Source organism: Thermobia domestica, chromosome 11, assembly GCF_964235325.1.
Source record: "Thermobia domestica chromosome 11, izTheDome1.hap1.1, whole genome shotgun sequence".
NCBI classification, from domain to species: Eukaryota; Metazoa; Arthropoda; class Insecta; order Zygentoma; family Lepismatidae; genus Thermobia; species Thermobia domestica.
Window position 1 is genome coordinate 144095135 of NC_137464.1, and position 20408 is coordinate 144115542.

Here is a 20408-nt window from a genome sequence, read left to right on the forward strand (position 1 = left end):
CTGTTCTGCGGTGTGTATCTCCTTTCCTCCACGCACACTAGTTTTTGGTTGCGTGTTAAGCAAATCGTCAAAGAAATCTTTCCATCTATTTAAGATGCTATCCGCGTCAGTGAGAATTGTACCGTCAGATTTCTTTAATATATAAGCACGAGGTTGATAGTCTTTCTTAAATTCGTTGATTCCCTTCCGGATGTTTTTATTTTTACTATTCTCTTCAAGTTCCTTAATTTTAGCTTTCAGAAAATCGCCTTTCTTTGTTCTAAAAGTTTTGGAAGTTTCCCGCCTGATATCTGTGAAATTTTGTGTAGTTACTTCACGTCTCTGACTTAAGTGAATCCTCATATTCAACATTATGTGCTTATAACATCTGAGGTTAGAACAGTATAGGAATTATTGCTTCTTAGTTCATGAGCGAAGTGTTTGCATGCTGGATTTCACACCTCCAACTCATGCCCCCAATCATAATATTAAAACAGGAGAGGGTAAGATAATTTTGGGCGGCTAACTCGAAATGAAATCTTTTACGTCACGTCCCACGAGTATGCCTTCTAAGCTAAAGAAAATGGTGACGTTGAGAATGAATGAAATGGTGGAATGAAGTAAGTGGGAGGAAACTAGAGAACCATGAGAAAGTCCACACACACGGTGTTCCTGTGCCACAAAGCCCACTTGGCACCAGCCTGGATCGAATCAGAGTCCTCACATACCAAAGGTGAAAGCTGTTCCACTGAATCACAGGAGCCCCAGGGCAAGGTCCAGTCCACTTTACGTTCATAGTTTCTTAGTACATAAATGTTACGATTATGAAATAGATTTTCCTTAATGAGCTGCATATAAACAAAAGCCTTCGAAATGCACTAAACAATTATTGCGATTTGATTGTGAACTTATATTAATTGTTTCTGTAAATTCAAAACTGATTACAAAATGAACCCGTAATTTTATTAGGTGAATATAAAATATATGAATACTCCCAGCACAAAAGAAAACTATCTGTAATTGTCATGAAAAAAAGAAAGAAAAACAGGAAATAGCATTGCCACCAGATTAGTAAGCATTGAAATACATTTCAGACGTGAACTTCGGAAAATAAAAATTACTAAACGCAGTGGCGGCGATTGGTCGTTAAAAGTGTGTGTGTGGGGGGGGGGGGGCAAAATATAATCTGAATATGTGTATATCAATGTTAATGTTCCTGGTTGTTTCTGTATAACTAATAGGATACTATCTTTTTCAGTTAAAATACCATGTATCGTGTTTCATATTTAATTAAGTAAATTGACAAGAGCAACGCACATAGGTACTGACCCTTGATTCCTTGCTCAGGAACATCTAAAATTCTGTCTGGAAAATTGTGTGATCAGATTATTTAATAACATATTTGTAAAACAAATAAATAGAAAGGATATTATTGATCATACTAATGAATAATGAGGCTTGTTTTGTAGAAGTTACATTGAAACTGGGGATTAATAAACAACTTACATTTTTAATTCCACACATGCCATTAAATGTATATTAATACTCTTAGAAAGTGAAAGACAGTAAATACTACAAGCATATGCTACGACCCATGCAATTAAAACACAATTCCTGTAGCTGTCTTAACTCCACGGGAAGAAAAATAACCAATACACACTTACACAACGACAAATATTATATGGTACCATTTTTTTTCTATGAATCAGTAATATATGCAAAAGATTCACATTTCCAAATGAAACTATATACATTAACAATTTTAAATTATGTTTTTTTAAAGGTAAATTATTGAATTTCAGTCAATCAGCTACAGCAACATCCCTATTTATCCTAGGATCATGGTTAGTACCTCATTCTGTTCAGAATAGAACAACCTTTCAAACGGTTCCATTTACGCTTTCCTATCGAGTCCCTAAGACGGGAAATTTTGAAGAAAAATCTGGATTTTTTCTGATATTTTTTCAAACTTTGATACCTTCTGGACCCCCTTTCTTAACGCACAGATCTCAGAATCAACTGAAAAATACGAAGGAATGTACTAAATATGTATTTAAAAAATTCAAGCTTCTATCTTCAAAACTAAGTGCGGGAAAATGTTTACCAATGAGCTAAGAACATTCCCACAATGCCCCAGATGACCTGAATGTAATGTAAAATTTTGCTGAGACATCCCCATTTATCCTATGATCTTTATTCGTACATCATTCCCTTCAGAATAGAACATGCTTTCAAACGGTACCACTCACATGTCTCCATCATGTACCTGAGGTGGAAAAATAATGAAAAAATGGATTATTTGTTTAAAAAAATATTCCTTCTTTGTACTTTTTTGCCCCTCTGTACCCCCTCTTTTAACGCAGAGATCTGAAACAAATTAAAAAATACTAAGGGGTGTACTAAATGTGTGTGCAAAATTTCAATCTTCTAGGTGCAAAAGTAAGCCCGCCAAAAATAATATCTCTACAATACTCCAGATTCCCGTATAAAAAAGGATCTCAGGTAAACATTAAATGAGACATCCCTATTTATACTAGGATTATGGTTCGTACATCATTCTTTTTACAACAGAACAGCCTTTCAAACGGTGCCATACACATGTCTTTATCATGTATCTCAGGAGGGAAAATCGCGAAAAAAGAGACCTTTGTTAAAAAGATGTTCTTTTTTCTTACCTTTTTGACCCTCTGGACCCCCCTGCTTTATAGCAGAAATCTGAAAAGAATCTGGAAAATATTAAGGGGCGCACTGAATGCGTGTGCAAAAGTTCAATCTTCTAGGTTTTGAAGTAAGCCCTCCAAAAAGTAATAAAAAAGTCATAACAAAAAATTTTTTTAGTTATGACGTATCACACTCTACGTCTCGACGCAGAAAGGCGTGAAAGCATATGTAACGTGTTCTATAATGCCTCCAGGCTTGAGAGAAAAAAAAGCAGAAGTAAAAAGCTTTTTTGGTCCTTTTTAAAATCGAATAATGAAGATTCTAGCCTATCACCGAAAAATAGATTATATAATTTAAAAGAGATAAGTGGTCACTTCAAAAAAGTGGGGGGCAACTGCCCCCTCTTGCCTCCCCTAATCGCCGCCCATGACTAAACGCATCCTTCCTTCAGCAGTGCGCAGAATCGATGTCTTGTGAATGAACACCTCCATGATAACAGAGAAAAATCGTTGTTAAGGGGATCTTCTACCATCTCCGCTTAGGTTTCTAACTCTCCATTTGATAACATGTAAAATTTAATATGGTAATTTCTAACAAAGTATTGCAGGTAATAACTTGAAATTTTTAATACAAATACACAAGACCCATATAAATCCAACCACGGTCTCCAATTTACGTTACATGCGTTATATTAATTGCAATATATTCTTCAGTAAGTTTGGCAACAGAGAATAAAAAGTATGCTGCAGAGGGGAGAGGGCTGACCATCTGTTTGCTTGTTAGCTGCTTTTAAAAGGACGCTCTTACCAGAAAAATCACGTTGTGATTCTCACTTCTCAGTGGTTAGAATGGTCTGGACTGGAAGAGCCCAAAACCTCTTCTTTCTTCCTTTCACGGTTTGTTTGTTTCTTCCACCCCCTGCTGTCACAAGGAGACAACTTGTTTCGGAAAGCACTTTGAATTAGTAGCGAAAAGCCAAACTGAATGACACGTTGGTCTTTGCGAGGTCCCTCAAGATGCAAGGCCGTGGGCAGTCGCCCACCACTTGAAACGCCTCTGCACTAGAGGTCTGCACGTGCTCGGGCCTACAAAGAATGTATCACTTCGGGTCCGGGAGGGGTTCGGGCAGTAGCGTCATTTCAGATTTGGCTTGGGGGGCCAAGACCCCTTGATATAGTCTATGTAAAATTTCGCGTTTTTCACTGATTTACTACTATGCTATTGATAAAATTATATAAATCTCAAACTCGGGAGGGGGGCAAATGCCTCTCCCTGTCCTCCTAAATGACGCCCCTGGGTTCGGGCTGTGAATTTTTAAATATACAACCATATTTCTCGGACTTTTTCGGGCCTAACTTTGTAAATATAGTGTAAAACGATACAAATTGCACCGTTCTTTCTGGAGGACTTTTAAAACACAACTGCAAGATCAAACCTCGAATTGCTGTAAATAAAAATACAATTTTGCATTAATAATTAAGTTTCTGCAATTCGGGCTTATTTCGGGCTCATTTGCTTATCACAGAGCTCAGTCCGGGCTAGAGTCTAAATGCTAAGACATATTTTGGACTCGGGTCGGGCCTCACATTGTAAATTCACAGGCCGGGCCCGGGCTGAAAATTCCGGCCCGTGCAGACCTCTGCTCTGCACCCGCACACATTCCTTCCTAGTCCAGAAAATCTCCTCCCCTCCGCATCGTCAATAATGGTAAATTTGTTCCTCGTATATTTGCTTATTATTGTAAGAGAAGTTCAAACCAGAACTCTAAAATTTGTTCGTTCTCTGGGGTAATGTGAGTAATGCAAATTAAGAAAGATATGCGTAATATACAAATGTCAGAAAAACTTGATATCAATTTGAATAACCTTCTACGTAATGTTTATTTTCGAAATAATAAACTTATGCAAGTATATCGAGGCATCTGAAATTTAATGTTAAATAGTGGCGAGTGAGCCAGAAGGGGCGTGCACTATTCAGTTAGTCAAAGAACTCATATATGTAGCTTGAAAACTAATACTATTTAAACCAATATTGAATTAGACAAATCTGATCACTCTGGCCACAGAAAAGGCGTCACCTTCTATGGCCCACCCATCGCATGATGGGAATGAAAGACAGAGGAAAAAAAAGACAAATTTGTAAAAAGTAGGGTAACCATAATTGGAAATAGTGTGTGTATTTTTAAAGGAGGAAACCCAGAAGTACATTCTCGATATAATAATAATAATAATAATAATAATAATAATAATAATAATAATAATAATAATAATAATAATAATAATAATAATAATCTTTCTCACTTCAATCATAGGTTGATGCGCAAGAAGGAAATTTTAAAACTTTTCTCTCCCCTGGGAGAGCTGTTTTATAATTTGATAAGGTCTCTTCTTCGTAACTGCATATATCCCTGATCGGGCCGCGGTGGGTCAGTGGTAGAGCGTTCACCTCTCATGCATGGCGTTCTTAGTTCGATCTCAGCTCGCACCAAGTGAACTTTGTGGAGGACAAACACCATGTGTGGGGGTTTTCTCGGGGTTCTCCCGTTTCCTTCCACTTTCTGCATTCCAGCATTTCCTTCTTTTCACAACATCACTAGCTCCTTTAACCTACCAGGCATAACTGTGGGACGTAAAACTTATAGATTTTTCTATCCTTGATCTTCCACTTCCTGGTTTTTCTTCTGCCTTTTCCCCTATCAACATGGTGATCCAATCGGAGTGCCGAATAAGATGTCCAAGCATGCTGTTTCTTTTTTTTTCGTATTATCTTCATGATCTGTCGTCCTTCATTAGCTTCCTTTAGTACGTCTTCATTCCTTTTCCTTATACAGTATTATTATTATTACACAACCACACAAAATAAATAGAAGTTCTGTGCACTGGACCCCAGGGTATTGATTCGATGTATTTTGGTACCCAGAACCCAAATTTCGAAACTCCAGGACGATTTGACCGTGTCAACTTTGTTTTATGGGCGAAGAACGTAAGTGCTGTTTTACGTTTGCTTATGTTTATCGCCCATTTAAAAAAATATCACGGTCAATCGTCCTGGGGTTTCGAAATTTGGATTCTGGGTACCAAAATATTTTGAATCCATACCCTGGGGTCTGGTGCACAGAACTTTTATTCTTTTTGTGTAGCTGTATTATTATTATTATTATTATTATTATTATTATTATTATTATTATTATTATTATTATTATTATTATTATTATTATTATTATTATTATTTTCCATGCGTACATTTTCTCGAAAATATCCTCCCCCTAAGAGATGATCAACAATTCATTCCTGAATAGTACTCAGCTTCTTTTCCTACTAATGACTATTTAGGAGTTTTTCCTTAGCTGAATCTCGTTATATTGTGTCTCCATTGTACGTAGAATAGGATTCGATTGCCAGTGTAAGCTCACAACTTCCGAAGTTGAGTCAACATCGTGAAAGAAATGGAGAACTATCCGAATAAAGTAGTAGCGATCTCTGGCCAAGAAAGACGAAAGGATTGTTTGATGTCATTGCACTGATCACGATCTTCTAGGTTGTGAATGTTTACCAGCTGGCATGTCCAGGCCCCTATGGGCTGTATTGCTGAGTTTAGATTTTAGACTAATAAACAGCTGTCTTTAGAAAATAACCTTGTAACACAAATATGATAGTCATGAGTTCCGAACCATAGTGTCAAGTGGTATAAATCTCACTTGGGTGGTAAAATTTGTTATTAGACATTCGTGGAAATCAACTGCTCTGTTAAAATATTTCAGTTTTCTAACATTGTTATGCCTAATTATTATTAAGCACTAGCAGCGTTCACCCCGCTTCGCTGCGGTCACCCCGGAACGCAATAAACTTTGTTACTTAGATAATTTTTACTTTTTCGCTTTCAAATTGCATTAAATGTTAACATTATAGCGCCTGTCATTTATGTTAACCCGCCGAGTGATAGCAGCGTTCACCCCGCTTCGCTGCGGTCACCCCGGAACGCAATAAACTTTGTTACTTAGATAATTTTTACTTTTTCGCTTTCAAATTGCAGTAAATGTTAACATTATAGCGCCTGTCATTTATGTTAACCCGCCGAGTGACACGGTCATGCGGGTTGCATATAAATACGTTTATTTTTATACCTATGATGAACTAATAACAAAGGATTTGTACGTATGGACACTTGAATGGTCAATTATCTCAAGACACTGGTAATTAAAAATTAAAGTGATATGATAAAAACCATCTAGGGTCCAAATCCTAATAACCCCCCAAAAATAAAAGAAATTGGTTCAGCCGTATTAGCGTGATGAGCTAACAAAGGATTTGTGCGTTCTCTTTTATAATATAGATTAATAATTAATTATTATTAAGAAGAAGCTGAAAATCGAGAAACATGGAAGAAATATTTCAAGGTCCAAACTGAAAATTAAGAAGAAACGAAAACAATCTCATCAGTCCCAGGACCGGCCAAAAGGCAGAATACTTAATAATAATAATAATAATAATAATAATAATAATAATAATAATAATAATAATAATAATAATAATTTTAAAATTTCGTTCTTGATTATAAGAACACATTATACATTATAAAAGTCGTATACAAAGAAATGTATACATCCTAGAAATAGTATATACATATCAACGAAATACCTTACTACTGTCAAACAACATTTGTACTGTATATACATTTATATTAATTCTATAGACTGTCACGTCTTTTAATCACGTGGCTCCCCAGCTTGCCTCACAACGATGAGCAAACGCCAATGATTTAAGTATTCTAGTAGGGAATCGAACCTAGAATCACGCGAACAGGAGTCAAAAGTTCTAACCACAAGACTATGGAATCCCTTAGTATGACGTTATGCTTGAAATTCAAATGATTCTACCAAAAACAATTATCAACGAAATAGTTTATTACATCTCTAACACATTACATTTATACTGTGCATACATCTATATTAATTACATTATGAAAAGGAGTAGAATGACTATATGCCTGAAATTAAAATGATTCTACAAAAAGCACATTTTTCAACGAAATACCTTCCTATTGTCATGTATACGGGTAATTTTATTCGTGGGTGGAAGGAGGAGTCGCCCGAAGTAAGGAAGAAATACAATACCCTCCTATCTGATAATTGAAATCATGAATAAATTTTATTATTATTATTCTTTCTGTATATGTTCATTTTCGAGTTAATCATTCCATATCGGACTCCCGAAGAAAAAAAAACTATCGAAACAACTTATTGACCGTGCTGATAGCGACTACTACACCGTTTTTCAGTTTTGTTAGTGTTAGGAAAAAGAAGAGTGAGAAAGAAGAGTAGCAGAGGGAGGCTGAGAAGAAAAGAAAAAGAAAAAGAATGAAGAAAGATAAAGGATTGGAGGAAAAAGGATTACTGGATAATTCAGGAAATATAGTAATGAACTTGAATGGTTATTAACGAAGGATCAATTCCGAAGTGATCCGGATATAGACACATGTCCATAAATACGAGCCTGATCTGGGTCCAGGCGACTGCACAAGAGGTAGTTGCCCAAACCCAGCCCAAGCTAGGTGAAAATGGAATTTAATTGGTTGTAAGGTAATCTTGAATGGTAAATATTAACTATCCAGTCTCTGAACTCCATACTCTGAGATCGACCACACATATGAATTAGCTTGGCGAGACTTCTTTTTTGGAAGGAGAGAGTACCAAATTCTTTTCCTCTTTGATTCCTTCATTTTGTCACACTTCTTGCAACACAGATATTATAGCACAACGACAGTAGAATTTCCAGTAAGTGCACTTTGCAGTTTGTTTCAAGACTATTCTAAAACTCAATGGTCACAAAATCACCCTCCCCTCTTTCCCTTTTCGAAGGGATCTTTCGGGGGGAAAGGTGAAAAATGTGGAAACAATTGGATACAATTGGATACAATTACTAAGAACATTTTCCTTCTTCCTTCACAAGTCTCTTGTTTATGGTCATTTCGTCTTGTGTGATAAGGCGGACTTCAGAACACAAAATTGCAACGCTCCAGATTCCCTACCCAAATTGTCACGCGGTTCGTATGTCAGTCTTCGAGTTTCTTCAAAGAATGTTACATTATCTGCTATGAGATCTGCAAACGATCTTCATTGTATAACTGCTATCTCGATAGAGGCAGTGGACAAAACTGAGGACAAAGCTGCCCAAAACAAGTTTTTGACAAAAAAAAAAAGGAAGAAACAGAGACAACATTTGTTTTTAGCCAGAAGCGCTCATAAATCACTACCACGTGACGCGAAGACTATTAGGGCTAGAGGTTCAGCAGAGAGCTCTCAATTCCTGGAGAAATTCTATCCTCTACGTTGCCAAGTGTAAACGGAAGTATACATTATAATTAATCTAAATTGATCTGGGGCATTAAATCAAAAACAGAAACCATGAACATATAGGTATTGCTGTTGGAAAATATCATGGAAAATTTTGAGACGGTAAGTGCAATATCTTGTTAAATATTCACATAGAAATATCTACGTGTTATCTTATAGGGATCCTGAAACACTTGCAAGTGGGTAGACATCCCCTTAAGTCAATAAGAAAAGAAAGCTAAATAAATTCATATTAAAAGTTATATCAGCGTGTAAATACGAATACACACCAAAGTTCGAAACTTAATACGCTATTACTGCTATATAGTCAGTATATATCAAGCATTCGTTCAGCTTTCATTTGAGAGGATGGAAATCCCAAGCTCCTGAACAATTATGTTACTAGAGTAAAGTGAGGAGTGTATTCATTTTACAGTTAACTGCTTTGATGCCAAGTGGAATTACTCCAAAATTGAAATTTTCCAGCACTGAAATTTGAAGTTCAATATATCATGAACAATCCACATTTCTTTTATGTTGGGAACCAAAACCATAACTACTGTATGTAGTTTATTATTTTATACTTTAGTGTTTACAAAAATCCTTTTAAAAAATACCTATCTATAGAGGTGAAAGGTACCTATGTGTACTAGTTCTTGGGATCCAAACAATCCATTTATTGCAACATACTATGTAAAATAGTCTCGTATCATAATATGTGATGCATACACGACTCCAAAAGTGCATTACCACCAGCAATTCTCCTTTTCCTGCAATAGCAGGCAACCCATAAAGCTCGACGGTTGGGTTGGTTGCAAATTCGAAAGGCGTTGGACTAAACCTCAATTTTGTCACAAATATATCAGTGTGGCAAACTGCAAATAAGAGAATAAAACAAATTGTTGAGAATGACAATTTTATTATTGTGACGGAGTTGGATGACATGAAAAGTTACAAAATGACTTACTTAAGCAGTTCAAACAAGATGAATGGCAAAAAACAGATATAAGAAGAAAGCATTTCTCTCTTTTCCCCCACCCCCCAAAAAGAAACTCATAAAAAGAAAAAGTTATATAATATAAAGGTTTCATATAAAAGCGAAAAGCACAAAAACAAATACATAAACGAAACGAAAAAGAGACAAACACAGAATAGGGGACACCAGTGGCGTAGCAGATTTGCAGCCCTCCCATGCAAGATAAAGAAATGAGACCCTAGTTGTAAACCCCATTTTTATAATAATAATTATTATTATTATTATTATTATTATTATTAATAGTCGTTTCCTTTTCAAAATCTCTGACTCTGCCTAAGGGCATGAATGCATATAGCGATGGGGTGGAAATCTCCAAGAGAGAGAAATAAAAAAACTTTCTTATGGTAAATTCTAGTTCAAAGTTCGAAGCACTTGCTTTTGCATGTAATTTTTGTTTCTTTTTTCAGGGAACAGAAAAGTTCTGGTGCCTAAGAAATTATACCATATAATATTGCAAATTTGCAAGTGGATGTATTTACATTGCAATTTGTGGTAATAAAGATATTATGATTAGAAAACAATATTGTAAAAAGTAAGTTTAATTTCTTCATCCATCGCAAGTCCCTTATACCTCGCCGCCCCCCGAATATCGATATCGAAAATTTAGAATGATATATTCATGTCCATATATTCGCGATATCGAATGTTGATATATGATAATATAGATATCGACGATAGCGATGTATCGACATATCACAGGCCCAGGTCCGAGAAGTGATGCTTGAAATATACTGTAATCAACAATCAAATTCTAAATAAGTTCTCCATTTCCGTATTCAATGTTGAGGGGGAAGGGTGTGAACCCGAATAGAAATTTTAAGAAAAACAAATGTTAAGATAAAAGTAGGTTTTCCGTCTCCCCTTGAATATAAAAATTAACAGAAAACTATTACTGTAATTTACCTTTTACATCTGTTTCTGATTGTTATCACAAATCAGCGACAGTACACATACTTTACATAGTATACCAATACACTCTATAACTTTTCACAACCAAACAAGCCGGAAGATGAATTTCCTGTGATTTTAAAGTGGAATATTCTACAAAATAGTCATAATTCATTGGCCATATTTCTATCAGTACTTTGGTACGGACTAAGAGCTACAAGACTAACAGAACTAGAAATTAGAGATTTCATTCCTTTTTTTCTCTCAGACTAAAAGACTTCTGCATTTTCCTGAGATTTTCATTTTCTTAATATAAGTCCCCTATCCTGGGCTAATTCTGGCTACCGCGGTTTCGAGGTAATCGGTAAACGAAAGAGCAAAGTTTGTCGATTATCAACTCTCGACAGTTTGTGAGAAGATATTTCTCAGTTCATGTTGTTATTTCTTCGTTACAAAAACACTTCTAGTTGACTCTATTCATGGTGAATTACTGAACTTATAAACATTGACAATTATTGAAAAATGAATAATTATTTTTAAACATAAAAGGTCGTTACAGTTCAGTAGAATGCAGTAGTAGAATGCAGAAGTGAAAGAAAATATTGTTTATTTGTTGAGATGTGCAAACTGAATGTGAATAATAAGTGTTTCCCATTCTCTTGTCCAGAGGCGGATCTACGATGGACTTCTGGCGGCTCGGTGGTTGGTAATACTCTTACTTAGAGCTACTTTTAAGAGCTCCAAACTCTGGAATGAGTTTTATTTACATATAAAATAAGAAATATCCCCCTTCTGGGGGACAATCGCCATGATCGCCTACTGGATCCGTCCCCGCTCTTGTGTAGCAGACTTTGAAGATATTTAGCTTGTGTATGCTCTTGACGATGCTGATTAGATATTGCCACATCTGGATAATTTTTTACACTGATATTGGATAGAAACTTATCCGGATTTGCAATATCCGGTTGACGGATAACAAAACGGATGACAGATAACGGATAATATCAGGATAACAGATGACGGATAATATCCGGATAACGAATGACGGATAATATCCAGATAGCGGATACTATTCGCATGAGGGATAACGGATGACCCGGACGGATGCAACGGATGATATCCGGATGACGGATAGTATCCGGATAATGGATTTATCCGGATAATTTATAAAATTAAGATAACGGATAATATCTGGATAATAGAACATTTGGATAACTGATTAGATCCGGATGAAGAATAAAGGATAATATCCGGATAAGGTATGTGATTTTCCTCCACCAATTCCTCTTTTATCATCGGCTTCGTCCAATCATTGGGCACGATGGCTCAGTGGTACAACGCTTTCTCTGGTTCGTGGGGTCCTTACTGTTTCGATCCCCTGCGTGATAAATTTGCGGTGGACAAGATAGTATCCGTGGGTTTTGTCAGGGTACTCCCGCTTTCTCCCACATTTCATTCCACGAACTCTTCTATTATCATTGACTTGGTTCACTCATTGGGCGCAGTGGGTCAGTGGTAAAGCGCTTCGTCTTGTGGGCCAAGTAAGTTTGTGATGGACAAGATTGTATCCATGGGTTTTTCAGGGTACTCCCGCTTCCTCCCACATTTCATTCCACCAATTCTTCTATTATCATTGACTTGCTTCAATCATTGGGCGCACTGGCTCAGTGGTAGAGCGCTTCGTGTGGTGTGCCAAGTAAGTTTGTGGTGTACAAGATCGTATCCGTGGGTTTACTCAGGGTACTCCCGTTCCTTGCCACTTTTCATTCCACCAATTTTTCTATTATCATTGACCTACCTTAATCATTGGGCGCGGTAGCTCAGTAGTAAAGCGCTTCGTCTGGTGGGCCAAGTATGTTTTTGGCGAACAAGATCGTATCTGTGGGTTTTGACAGGGTACTCCCGCTTCCTTGCATATTTCATTCCACCAATTCTTCTATTGTCATTGACTCTCTTTAATCATTGGGCGCAGTGGCTCAGTGGTAGAGGGTTTCGCAAGATGGACCAAGTAAGTTTGTCGTGTACAAGATTGTATGTGTGGGTTTTGTCAGGGTACTCCCGCTTCCTTCCACATTTCAATCCACAAATTCTTCTATTATTATTACTGACTTGCTTCAATCATTGAGCGCAGTGGCTCAGTGGTAGAGCGCTTCCTCTGGTGGGCCAAGTAATTTTGTGGTGGAAAAGATCGTATCCGTGGGTTTTCTGAGTGTACTCCTGCTTCTTCCCACTTTTCATTCCAGCAACTCCTGTATTTTCATTGACTTGCTTAAATCATTGGGCGGGGTGGCTAAGTGGTAGAGGGCTTCCTCTGGTGGGCGAAGTAAGTTTGTGCAGGACAAAATCGTATCCGTGGGTTTTTTTCACTGTACTCCCGCTTCTTCCCACTTTTCGTTCCACCAATTTCTCTATTACCACTTACTTGCTTAAATCATTGGGCGCGGTGGCTCAGTGGTAGAACGCTTGCTCTGGTGCGTTTGGTCTTTACTTTTACGATCCCCAGGCTAGTAAATTTGTGGTGGACAAGACCTTATCCGTGGGGTTTGTCAGAGTACTCCCGCTACCCTCATATTTCATTCCACCAAATCTTCAATTATCATTGTCTTGGTTCAATCATTGGGCGCAGTGCCTCAGTGGTAGAGCGCTTACTCTGGTGGGCCAACTATGTTTGTGGTGGACAAGATCGTATCCATGGGTTTTCCAGGGTACTCCCGCTTCCTCCCACATTTGATTCCACCAATTCTTCTATTATCATTGACTTGGTTTAATCATTGGACGCTGTGGCTCAGTGGTAGAGCGCTTCGTGTGGTGTGCCAAGTAAGGTTGTAATGCACAAGATCGTATTCGTGTGTTTTGTCAGGGTACTCCCGATTCTTCCCACTTTCCATTCCACTAATTTCTCTATTATAATTGACCTAACTTAATCATTGGGCGTGGAAGCTCAGTGGTAGAACGCTTCGTCTGGTGGACAAGTATGCTTTTGGTGGACAAGATCGTATCCCTGGGTTTTGACAGGGTACTCCCGCCTACTTGCATATTTCATTCCACCAATTCTTCTATTATCATTGACTCTCTTCAATCATTGGGCGCAGTGGCTCAGTGGTAGAGCGTTTCCTCTGGTGGACGAAGTAAGTTTGTCGTGTACAAGATCTTATCCGTGAGATCTGTCAGGGTACTCCCGCTTCCTTCCACATTTCAATCCACCAATTCTTCTATTATTATTTTTGACTTGCTTCAATTATTGAACGCAGTGGCTCAGTGGTAGATCGCTTCCTCTGGTAGGCAAGGTAACTTTGTGGTGGACAAGATCGTATCCGTGGGTTTTTTGAGTGTACTCGTGCCTCTTCCCACTTTTCATTCCAGCAACTCCTGTATTCTCATTGATTTGCTTTAATCATTAGGCGGGGTGGCTGAGTGGTAGAGCGCTTCCTCTGGTGGGCCAAGTAAGTTTGTGTTGGACAAGATCGTATCCATGGTTTTTGTCAGGATACTCCCGCTTCTTCCCACATTCCATTCCACCAATTCATCAATAATCGTTGACTTGCTTCAATCATTGGGCCCAGTGGCTCAGTGGTAGAGCGCTTCCTCTGGTGAGCGAAGTAAGTTTGTGCAGGACAAGATCGTATCCGTGAGTTTCCTAACGGTACTCCCGCTTCTTCCCACTTTTATGTTCCACCAATTCCTCTCTTACAATTTACTTGCTTAAATCATTGGGCGCGGTGGCTCAGTGGTAGAACGCTTCATCTGGTGCGTTTGGTCCTTACTGTTTCGATCCCCGGGCTAGTAAATTTGTGGTAGACAAGATCTTATCCGTGGGTTTTGTCAGAGTACTCCCGCTCCCCCTCACAATTCATTTCCCCAAATCTTCTATTATAATTGACTTGGTTCAATCATTGGGCGCAATGGTTCAGTGGTAGAGCGCTTCCTCTGGTGGGCAAAGTAAGTATATGTTGGGGAAGATCGTATGCGTGGGTTTTTTCAGGGTACTCCCGCTTCTACCCACGTTTCATTCAATCAATTCTTCTATTATCATTCACTTGCTGGAATCATTGCGCGCGGTGACTCAGTGGTAGAGCGCTTCGTCTCCTGTGTGGGGTCCGTATTGTTTCGATCCGCAGCCAAGTAAGTTGTGTGGTGGACAGGATCGAATCCGTGGGTTTTCTCAGGATACTGACGCTTCCTCTCACATTTCATTTCACCAATCCCTCTATAATCACTGATTTACTCTAACATTGGGCACTGTGGCTCAGTGGTAGAGCGCTTCCTCTTGTGCGTGGTGTCCCTATTCCTTCGAACCCCGGCCAAGTAAGTTTCTGGTGGACAAGATCGTATCCTTGGGTTTTCTCCAGGTACTTCCGCTTCTTCCCACTTTTCATTCCACCTATTCCTCCATTATAATTTACTTGCTTTAATCATTGGGAGCGGTGGATCAGTGGTAAAGCGCTTCCTCTGGTGGGTCAAGTAAGTGAGTGGTGGACAAGATCGTATCCGTGGGTTTTCTCAGGGTTCTCGTGCTTCTTCCCACTTTTCATTCCACCAATTCCTCTACTATCATTTACTTGCTTTAATCATTGGGAGCGGTGGCTCAGTGGTAGAGCGCTTCCTCTAGTGCGTGGGGTCTTTACTGTTTCGATTCCCGGTCAAGTAATTTTGTTGTGGACAAGATCGTATTCGTGGTTTTTCTCAGGCTACTCCCGCTTCTTCCCACATTTCATTCCACCAGTTTCTCTATTATCATTGACGCTTTAATCTTTGGGCGCGGTAGCTCAGTGGTAGAGCCCTTTTCTCTTGTGCATGGGGTCCTTATTGTTTCGATTTCCGGCCTAGTAAGTTCGTGGTGGACAAGGTCATATCCGTTGGTTTTCCCAGTGTACTCCCGCATCCTCCCACATTTCATTCAACCAATTCTTCTATCAGCATTGACTTGCTTTAATCATTGGAGAGGTCTTGGTCCCTTGAGCATTGCGGTGATGTCACAAATCAGATTCGGTCCCAAGCATTTGGGTTGTGATATAAACCTTTGCTGTGGTTGAATCTCAGTATTTTATTACGCGAGATAAAACCATCCATACAGCTATAAACGCTGTTCTATCTTGCGCAACCAGGTATTGATATTGAGCCAATTAGAAACATTATTTCTGGCGCTTTGAGGCCAGGAACCGATTCGGCTGTCCTGAAACGACTAGGACTTACCAAAGTTACCATCCACGTCCAACAACCCCATGTTTAAAAGGGGAATAGAAAGGACTGGTATCTAAAAGTTCCGGACCCAGTTTCTTGAGGTTCAAGGCTAGGGATCGATTTCTGATATCACAATTGTGCTCAACGGATCAAAACCTTTCAAATGTTGCCAATGCCGTTCAACAACTTCATGTTTAATAGGTGAATAGAAGAGACCCGAGCCCATAACGTCAGGACCCCATTCCTTGAGCTTCGTGGCCTGGGCCTGATTTTTGACATTACTACAGCACTCAGGGGCAGTGGTTAGGGATGGGCACGAGCGAGTTCGAGCGAGTTTTTTTTTAAAACTCGAATCGACTCGAAACAGACATCTTTTAGCTCGACTCGAGAACTCGACTCGAAAAATTTCTTCCAACTCGACTCGAATTTGGATCGAATTTCGAGTCGAGTCGAGCCAAATCTTGTTTGTAGTTTCAAGTTCCGTTTTCAGTTATTTTACATAAACAATATAATTATTATCAATGTTGCTACTTCCTCTACAACTTATTATTATTATTATTATTATTATATTGTATTATTATTATTATTATTATTATTATTATTATTAATTTCTGTAATTAAACTTCAAAGATAGGCGGGTTGCGTCTGAATACTAAAAACTAGTAGACTGCCGATTTCGGCAGTCGTGAAATCTAGGACACAAGGACATCGTTCACGAGGTTCTGAGTTTGAACCAGTATTCGTGCTTGGGCCAAAATTTGTTAAAAGTTATAGCGTGCCAGCCAAACATGTTTAAAACTGTTCTGCCTGGGTCTGCGGTTGTCAACGACTTGTGCGGCTTGGCTCACAGCTTATTCAATATCAAACCAAACCGAGAAGTAGGGATGCGCACGAGTCGAGACACAATTTGTAAAATTCGAGTCGAATCGAGACTGCTCGTAAAACTCTTGATTCGGCTCGAATGTCTCAAAACTCTTCACATATTTTTCAAAATAATTTTGAAGAAACTAATCACTCAGAAACAGTTATATATATACCCGCAAATAACGCCACCAATTCAACATATTGTTCTGGTATTAAAGTGTTTTTATACCTAGAGCCGTGCAAATTACATGGAAGATGAAGTGAACCCTCCGCTATAATGCAATGAGAAAACAAAGATCCTACACATACAATGTCGACCACAATGCACTGAGAATCGGAGTGAGTATGAGATGGCGTTATTACCAGACGTGTCGGCAAATAACGCCACTAGCTTAGAACAAGAGAAAGGTGTTGGAATTGTAACAAAATACATTTTGAACACAACTAAACAATGTTCTTGGTAATGTGCTACATGCTTTGCTCATACACAAAACTCATAGTCATCGTACAGTACATGTCGTTAACCGATAACTCTTCTGATGATTGCGAATCTCTTAACCTAACAGCTGCAGTCATATGGAACACTGCTCGTCGTAGCCAGACAACAATGCGGAACTTGCATCACACAATGTTCGGAAGCCACATTTAACAATGTTGGCAGATTCACATAATTCGTGAAACCAAATCTTGCATTCAATACATTGAATCCACGTTTTAAGATCCCTGAGATCATAGTAATATCCTCCACAGTCCCCATATCGCCATTCTACGTCTTTCTAGAAGATGCTTGTTTCTTCGTGCTGGAAGAAGTGAAAGGGTCAGCCAGTGTTACCAATTCTCCTCTGGCAGTAAGAGAACGCCCCCTGGGATGAGATTTGCTCCTAGTTATTTTAGCTGTAGGCAGAAGCTTGTGGATGGTGTGGGCACTCGGTGGTGTTGAAGGTGAGATGGAGGCTGGTCATGTGCTTGAAGGCGTTGCTGGATGTTGCTGTTGCTTTGAGACATCATTTGGGGGAAAAAGCGACATCGGGTATAGCATTTTTGTTAAAAGGATGCGTTGTTGCGCTGAAGCCTGAAATTGTGTTCTGAGTTGTTGCTGAACGGAACCATGCCTGTGAAAACAGTTTTGGAAACTGTAACTTCCCAAGTGTTATTCCGGGATGCATTCGTCGATAACTGCCAACTGCTTCAGAGCAGTACAATTTTAACGATTGGAAGAAGCTCTGGTCCAGCGGTTGAAGTTCATGGGATCAATGTACAGACAACCACAGCAGTTTAATATACATGATCTCAGCAGCATTTAAAATGGTAATATCATGACGACTGCGATGGCAATCTACAATAAGCAGTGCTCATCCAGAGATTCGAAATGTTCCAGAAATTTACGGAATTCTTCCTTTGTAACATAGCCTTTAGGTCTCATTGCATAGGTGTTATTGAAGGAAGATCATCACCAAACTATTTTTGTTTCATTCTTTCCCTTGTATAACACCATCGGAGGGATCTAATTTGAACCTGATGCATTAATGCACGCAATAACAATCACAGTTTCACGTTTTTCGCCATGTGCGGCATTAAGTACTTGCTTGCTCTCTTTCTATGACAGAATTTTTAGGCTACTGTTGTACGTTAGTGATATTCCTGCATTTAATCTGCATTGTAAATAAGTTCAGAATTGTCACAAAAGGTTCATAGCACAAAGTGTATTTCCCAATAGCGTATACCGTACAATTCTCTCACTATAGTTCTGTTGAAACGCAAGCGTTTACCATAGCTCAAATTCTCCGCCTTTCTGCAAGCGATATTCGAATGTCTTGCTAAGAAAGCACAAAACCAGGCCTTTCCGGCTCTACCACTACGAAAAAGAAAAAATAACACTAGTATTAGTTTGGATTATCGATTAGATGGAGTGGCGTTATTTCCCGACGCGATAGTGGCGTTATTTCCAGCAGCAATATACTTTGTTTTGGTCATTATTTCTATACCAAGAATAGCGGTCCTGCATATTGTATCTACATCATAATATTATGCTAGTACAGCCCTATCAACGCATACCTTTACTAATAGTAAAATCTTACTTTTACCCAAACAATTCGCCTCCCTCGTTTGACGCACTAAAAATGTGTTAGCTGTTTCCTTTGCTCCGCGGCTGTCACATCAACATTTGTTCACTGGTTTCTCTTTATTGACGCCTGGCTGACCTCTAGTCTTTGTGTCTACAAAGACAACAGACATCACTGTTTATCAAACACCCATAAGCGGTCACCTTACGAACCACATGTTCATGCTAGCACTGTGGAAAGTTTTAAATGGAGTTATTACCCGACTGGCGTTAGTTGCCGAAGTTATCCTATATTATACAGGTGCGGATCCAAGGGGAGCTACAGCCCTCTTGACACTCACGTATACACTGGATAAAATAGGCTTCAATCCTGCTTTACACTGGATAAAGCGGCAAACTGTGATTTAGTCGCTCCCTTGATCATATCCTTTACGGGTCCATAGCTGTAAAACTATGGGGCCTATCGTTAGGGATGCGCACGAGACGAGTCGAGACATAATTTTCCTGACAAATTTCGAGTCGAGACACAGCTCTTCCAATAGAGAAGAATACATTTTTCAGGTCGAGACATCACTTTTACAGCACATTTTCGAGACGAGACAGCCTCAAATCTCGTCTCGTGCGCATCCCTACCTATCGTAGTCAGGTTAAGACTTCACTTAGAAACTAATATGTACGATATCCAAAAATACAATGTTTCAGAATCTAAAGTACACACGCGACAATTTTTAGAGAGGAACTTTGGCTATGTGCATATAATTTGAAGTACTCACCAAATACCTGTATAAAAATTGTTGCAGAAGTATGGCAGAATTCTGAAACATGGATATTTGGATAGCGCACGTACTAGTTCCTAAATAAAGTCTTAACCCTACTACGGTAGGTCGCCTAGTTTTGGAGCTATGGACCTTTAAAGTTCATTTCTTCATTTTTTTGGCAGCCTATAACTCCGAAATTAAGCATTTGTGCACCCAGGTTAGTTATTACCTTTCGTCTTATCTTGGTGTCAGGAACAGTATTTCTTCCAGATATGTTTTTGGGGGCACTGCCCCCCCGGAGCTCTGAGTGTGCCCCCGGAGGAGACCAAAATAATACGTCTATAATACAATAATAAATAGAATAGTACCAGCAGTGCCCCCCACCCGGAACATTTTTTTCTGAAAGAACAACTGTTCAGGAATCTCTTTGCATTTTTTAATGGAGTATCGCATCGCAGTTTGCAGTGCAAATGGGAATACAATGCAGTGCAAACATGGAAGTGCAATGTAAATTGAAAAATGTATTGCAAATTGCGATATATCTTTGTGTCTTAAATTACTACGTAAGCTAAAATAAGGAGCAAGTTAAAAATATATTACTATTATTTCAAGAAACTTCCCCCGACTTGAAGGGTCGGTTATTGCAAG